General features: G+C 38.7%; 1 non-coding gene across 1 annotated transcript; it reads right to left on the bottom strand.

The window, feature by feature from the left end:
* Window positions 1-1,388: 1,388 nt before the first annotated feature.
* LOC145416195 (5S ribosomal RNA) lies at window positions 1,389-1,508 on the bottom strand. Its single transcript, XR_013900238.1, has one exon. It is a non-coding gene; the product is annotated as a 5S ribosomal RNA (ribosomal RNA).
* Between the last annotated feature and the right edge of the window lie 6,004 nt (window positions 1,509-7,512).

Raw genomic sequence — 7,512 nt, 5'->3', positions numbered from 1 at the left:
TGGTTCTCTCTTGTATTTTGTTTTCTGGAAGAAACAATAATTGCGGGCTCACGGTCTTTTATTCCTTCTTCCTTGCATTAAAAAAAAAAAAAAAAAAAGATCAGATACATGCTACATATACTACACACACGGGCGAATAACACCCCTATACAAAGTCAACAGTCGTCTAGTGTAACGAAAACACGGAGTCGGCTTAATGCACTTAATCTCCTGGAAGAAAATTTTTCACTGGTGATAGTATAATCTTTTCATGATTCGTAGAGAAAGAAAACCCAAGGATATTAAGAGACAATGAAGAACTGACCTGTATTTTGTTAAACATTATGGGATATTCCTGTGGAAGATTTTAACTGGACAGGTGTTGATCCAGAACGTATATACATATACTGAATATATATATATATATATATATATATATATATATATATATATATATATATATATATATATATATGTATCTCTCTCTCTCTCTCTCTCTCTCTCTCTCTCTCTATATATATATATATATATATATATATATATATATATATATATATATATAAAATCAGAAATGATAGTCAGGTCGGAAAGTAGTCAGCCACAGCTTCATCATATCATGATATCATTAAAAAACTGAAAAAACGCCCACCGAAACAAGCAGTTAGGACTGTGAAGGATAGACTTGTCGGAGTTAGAGTGGATGGGGATAAAAGTGCAGTTCAGAGAATCACTGATAAATAGAGGGGAGACAGCTGGTGACAGGACAGAGCACTGAGGAACACCACTATCGATAGTTTTAGAAGACGAATAAAGGCAGTCTACAATAGCAGCTACAGAACGACCACAAAGGAAGCTTGAGATGATGGCACAGACAGGAAAGAAACCATAAATGCGCGCTTTGGAAATCATCAATTTTTGCCAAAATCGGTTGATACCTTTGACTATGACACGTGCAATGACAAAGGATTTGCCACAGTCCCGAAAGGAGGATGGCCAAAAATCATGAGGCAAGGTGTACATCACCAGTGGAGCCTCCCTAGAAGAAAAAAGTCTATGAGAGGACAATGCTTCATAATGTTCTAGTTAAACATACCCTCAAACCCTTAACAAAAGCAAGATACTGAGGCAATTGGGCGATACTGAGAGGGTTAGGAACGACCACCACTTTTCGGAAGAGGCTGAATGAAAGCAAACTTCCAGCAAGAAGATACGGCACAACATGACAGACATAGGCAAAAGACTTTACCTAGCCAGGGTGCCAACACAGACACATCTTACACACAATATATATATCCATCCATCCATTGCCAGACGCCATATATCCCAAATGGGGTGGCCAAGGGCTTAGAGTTAATTGTTTTACAGGGAGGGGCACTAATCCTCCACCAACCCCACAAGACACGTAGGGATGCCAACAGCATCAGGTGTTCCCAGGCGGTCACCCATCCAAGTACTAACCAGACCCAACGTTGCTTAACTTCGCTGATCGGATGGGAAGCGGTGTACTCAACGTGGCATGGCATATCGATATATATATATAAACGAACAGCATTTAATATATATTCATTATTAATTCCTTTACTAAAAAATATCAACTGAGTAGAATGAAATCGTCTGGTCGTCGCAATAACACAAAACAAAAATGGTCACTGGACTAAAGAGGTGATTTATTTTGTTCCATCAACGTTTCTATGCAGCTTTTACATTTATGGATATATTGTATACAGCCATCTTCTTGGATTTGCAATTCTCCATCTAACTCCAAATTTCACTCATAAATATCCCTGTCATCATCTAATTCATGTCTATTCTCTATGTAACCAGACCGTCCATCCAAATACCCTGCTGCCATATTCATTAGTAACATTTCCACTACTTATGGCTTCTCGTACATATTCTATAGCACAGCATCACACCCGTATGTTAACGTCAGCACTGATACACCCTCAGACAGTCCTCTTTTGCAACATCTATTTTAATTTTCTGGTCGCAATTCGTGGTTTTCATGGCAACAACCACTTTTATTTTCTGCTTTTTAACAAACTTTATTTACGCTTCCCTCTTTGATTACTGTCACTGGGCAAATGTAGTTAAAATGTTCAAGGTCTTTGTGTAGTGACCTGTACATTATTATTATTATTAATATTATTATTATTATTATTATTATCATCATCATCATCATCATTAGTAGTAGTAGTAGTAGAAGTATCACTGTTATTATTATTATTATTATTATTATTATTATTAGTAGTAGTAGTAGTAGTAGTAGTAGTAGCAGCAGCAGCAGCAGTGGCAGTAATATATTAGTAGTAGTAGTAGTAGTTTAGTATTAGTAGTAGTAGAAGTAGTAGTAGTAGCAGTAGTACATTATTGTTTTTATTATTATTATTATTATTATTATTATTATTATTATTATTATTATCATTATTATTATTATTATTATCATTATTATTATTATTATTATATTATTATTATTATTATTATTATCATCATCATTAGTAGTAGTAGTTGTTGTAGAAGTAGTAGTAGTAGTAGCAGTAGTAGTAATAGTACTAGTAGTATCATTATTTTCATTATTATTACTAGTACTACTGCTACTGTGATTGCCTCTCAGTGTCTCACAATCATTCAATGATATAAAGCATTTATATACATAAAATATTCACTGGCTCTTATAAGATAAAATTTTTAATCAAAGAGCTAGGTCATATCTTGTATAGTAGGAATTTTCTGTAACTCTATTTCTAAAAACCAAATAAAAATTTTGATGATGATGATGATGATGATGATGATGATTAATATTATTATTATTATAATTATCATTATCATCATCATCATCATCATTATTATTATTATTAAAGTTTTCGCCACAACAAACACGTTAGAACTGACTTCCATACTTCTATATTAATATCGGATTACCAGTTATTATATCATTATCTACTTCAGAAAAAATTTAAACAGAATTAATTCATCCTTACTACAGATGCTGTTCACAAGACGAAGTAATGAGCTGGTATTATAGGTGTGTGTGTGTGTGTGTGTGTGTGTGTGTGTGTGTGTGTGTGTGTGTGTGTGTGTGTGTGTGTGTGTGTGTGTGTGTGTGTGTGTGTGTGTGTGTTTGGGTGGTGGGTGTGGGTGTGTGTGTGGGTGTATTTGGGTGGGTGTGTGGGTGTGTGTTTGGGTGGTGTGTGTGTGTGTGTGTGTGTGTGTGTGTGTGGGTGTTTGTAATTCACCGGGTCGGTCAGGATCACTTGATGGTCGTGATCGTCAGCTTTTACCCTCCCGGAAGGGAGATGAGAGCTCATATAGTCCGATCTAAGTGCATGGCTGTGACCTTCACACACGCACAAACCCGTCCCCTTGCTCAAGGAGGACAGTAACCACCCACTTTGTCAGTGAAACTTTTCGCAACCTGAGCGAGGCGCGAACTCCCGTCCACCAGTTGGCAAGCGAGAGCGTTACCACTGCACCAGCAAGCGGTGTGTGTGTGTGTGTGTGTGTGTGTGTGTGTGTGTGTGTGTGTGTGTGTGTGTGAAAGAGAGAGAGAGAGAGAGAGAGAGAGAGAGAGTGAGAGGGGGGGGAGGGAAGGGTGTGGTCAGGTGCTCACAACGTAATCTCATTGGTGTTATAACACCTGTGTGGGACTTACCTCTCCCCACCTCCTTAACCCCTCTCATACCTACTTACCTCCCTCCCTCTTCTCCCCCCCCCCTTTTTTTTTTTTCCACTTCCTCCCTAGCTTTCTCTTCCCTTCTTTTCTCACCCTTTCATCTCCTTCTCCCTTCCTCCCATTTCTCTCCCCTTTCCTTTCCTACTTCCTTTTTCCTCCCCCGTCTCTCTCTCTCCTACCTTCCCGAAGTCTCATGCCTCTCCTGCTCTCCTGCTCCTGTTTTCTTGGTTCTCACTTTCTCCTCACTCTCTCAGTCACTCACATCTAACCACCCACCCAATCCAACACAAAACATTTTTATCTCACTTTCTCTCGTCCACAGATGGACACCATCAACTGCATGAAGACTGGATCCTTTTGAACACATGGAACCCCCTGAACAGACTAAACCTGACTGAACCAGAACCAGTACCTCTTGTGTGTGTGTGTGTGTGTGTGTGTGTGTGTGTGTGTGTGTGTGTGTGTGTGTGTGTGTGTGTGTGTGTAGCCAGGATCACCATACCACCATAACATATCACAATCACCATATCACACCATACCTAATATAGAAGTGTATAGCACTCCATACATCCATTTTTATCTTACGTTCAACCATTACTTTTGAAAACTATTTAGTTGTCTGGTGGTGCAAGAATGGACAATAACCACGTCATCGTACTGAATGGGTTTACAAATCACACTACCAAAATGCGCAACATCACATGCATCCCTTCTCTTCTTACTCTCCTCTTCGTATCTCCTCTCTACCTTCCAATCAGCCTTTTCCTTTTTTCCATCTTCTACCCTTCCTCCTCTATATCTCGCCTCAGTTGTAACTCTCACATCTTCTCTCCCTTTATCTCCATCCTCTCCCCTCCACAGATTCATTCCATTATTCTTCATCTGTCTTTAATTTATTCCTCTATCTACTCCTCTTCCTTCCCGTCATACTCTTTCCTCCTCCCCTCATCACCTGCATCTCCCATCTCAACCTTCATTCCAGAGTCCCTCTTTCTTCTCCCATTTATTCTTGCCACCTCTCCCTCTCCTTTTCACTATTCCTCTCCTCATTCTCCATGCTCTTCCTCGCTCCTTTCTCTCCTTTCTCAAACTACACCACGCACATCATTGGATTAGTTTCTAGTTTCAATTTATATCTGTATGAAAAATCATGAATAAATTCCTACATGCATCTTGTGCACTTTTCGTGACCTCTCTAATATAAAGATCTTGTAGTTTTAAAAATATTTTTAAATTATGGTAATAACCTTTTTTTTTCACACATCTAAGACAAAAAAAAAAAAAATCTACAGCAATCCAAAAAATACTAAAAAATCAACCTATTCAGATTTTTATGTAATCAATCTAGGAACTTCTTCAAAGGAAAACAAGCTTGCCGTGGCGAGAAAGCTTGTGCATCTCAGTCATCAGCGGAGCTATACTAGTCTCGTGTAGACATACTAGACAGATTCCTTTTTTGGCGTCACAAGAAAAATCTTACTTCGCAGTAAGTGGGTGACTTGGCCCCGTGAGCAACCAGCTCACACCTAAACAAATTCAACCAGTTCTATCAAATCATGGGCCACAGTTCCTAACAGCAATGGAGAAACTGGCCATAACGGGATCAAACCAATATAGGCGCCTTTGGAATCTAAATCATAGGACTTGAAACATCCTCATTCTTGCCTATGAAGCCAAGTTGGTTCTACTTATCAGGGATGCGAGTGATGTACAGTAAACAAAGATATCACAGGTCTTAGTGAGGTCACAACATGTGGTGAAGCATTTGTAGAACTGTGTGATATTTATGTCTTGCGATACAAAGGAAAACATGAAAAGATGCAACATGGTTAATGATTTCTTATCAATAATAACTTAAATGGAAATAGTGAAACAGACTTTAGTATAAAGTAAATGAAACAACAGGAGACCTAATAACATAAATTTAAAATAATGGAAAAATATTATCCAACTATGTTTCAGAATCTGCTTATAAGATCGAAGGGAGAGAAAAATTTTATTAATATGAAAAGGACACCCTGAAAAGAATAAGAACTGGCTTACGTTCGTGATGGGAGACATAACACTTAAGGCAGGTAAGAAAAAGGACTTAGGTTATCAGAATATTTAAAAGGCTCTGTTAATGAAATTTAAGGTGATTAACGCCTTCCTTCAATACAAGCAGTGTAGGAAGTGGATTTGGAATGAACCATATAGTGAAACGAAGAATGACATAGAGTTCACCTTCCCTGGCACAACACACGCTGGTACAGTGAAGAATATAACTGCACTGAACAGGGCACATGTAAGACGTAAACAAGAAGAAAGAGGGGTTACGTGGTACCGGATCTCACAAGAGAGGAGGCTTCATCCGATGTGAACAGTGATATCCTGTAGCGGTGAGAGAATTAGTTTGTTAGCTCAAAGTAAATATTCGCAACAGATGGATGAAGTAGACCACGACAAAGTGCATATGAATGAACAATTTATAAAAACAGGTACCGAACACCTGTACAAGTAGCAGGAAGGAAACTTCTAAAGAGCAACAGCAAAATTTCTGATAGAACAGAGGGATTTGTATAAAAGTGACAACGTCATAGAACGAACAAGAGCTCACACGACAGCATCTATACCGAAAAAATACCAAAAAAAAAAAAAAAAGATGATGTCCAAAAGTACAACATGAGCAGGGCTGAATAAACTTCAAGTAATTGTGAAATTAAAAAAAAGCAAGTGAAGGCTTGGCATGGGAAGAAAGCAGATGTCTCCTTTGAAAGATGATACTGGACGAAAAAAAAAAAATCAAAGGTGATATATATATATATTTTTTTTTCAAACTTAACTAGAGTGACGCTGTGACTGAAGGGCCAGTTCAGGAGAGGAAAATAGTGTGCACAGTAAATCCCAGGATTACAATTGAAGTAAACAGGGTCCTACGAGGAATGAATGTGGATAAAGCGGAAGGTGAAGACGATCGAACCATGGAACTCATTGTCCATACAGGTGCCTTTCCATTGAATGGTATTTGAAGACTTTCTGCGAGACTGTTTAAGTAAATATATGTATATATATATATATATATATATATATATATATATATATATATATATATATATATATATATATATATATATGAGAAAATATGAATTAATTCTGTTATAGATGCAGACCAGCCAAATGAACAAAATGGACTGTTTCGTAGCTACGCGACAATTGACCATATCAAAAATTTTAACCAAGGAACTAAGAAAACTTTTAGACATGAAAAGAAAGTTTCCTGGTTAAGGGGAAAAAGTAGGTAATATAAACAGGTCATGTCCCAGGCAGAGCAGACAACAGACGGACAACCAGGGCAACAGAGAGTCAAGCATGAGATGTGTGAGAGGAAGAGCCAGACAAGGAGCAAAATGGAGATATGAAATGGGAAAATTTGCTGGTAATCCAGGAACCAGACTAATAGCTAAACTGTAGGACTGGATGGAAAAGCATGAGAGGTCGTCGCCATGCAGTGGACTGACTCAGGCTGTGTGTGTGTGTGTGTGTGTGTGTGTGTGTGTGTGTGTGTGTGTGTGTGTGTGTGTGTGTGTGTGTGTGTGTGTGTGTGTGTGTGTGTGTGTGTGTGTGTGCGCGGGCGGCTGAATGCTTTAATGGTGTCTAATGTGTATCTTGGCGTCTCTATGTGGGCGGCCACACTTGCTCCAAACATGTGACCGACAAGAGGAAACGAGGCTCAGGGGTCCGTCCAACGTTAAGACTCAGATACTGCAGCGGCTCTAACCCGGTGCGTCGTTTCTTGTTGTCGATCACATGTTTCAAACAAGTGTGGCCGCACCTAACACCAGCTTGCAGGCTTCTGCTCCGTGTACTTAAACATGTGTTCT

The sequence above is a fragment of the Coenobita brevimanus genome, chromosome 104 (genome assembly GCF_032717465.1).
Source record: "Coenobita brevimanus isolate Jiangsu-jjx chromosome 104, ASM3271746v2, whole genome shotgun sequence".
Taxonomy (NCBI): Eukaryota; Metazoa; Arthropoda; class Malacostraca; order Decapoda; family Coenobitidae; genus Coenobita; species Coenobita brevimanus.
The sequence above is the reverse complement of the archived record's forward strand: the minus strand, read 5'-3'. Positions and strand labels throughout refer to the sequence as shown.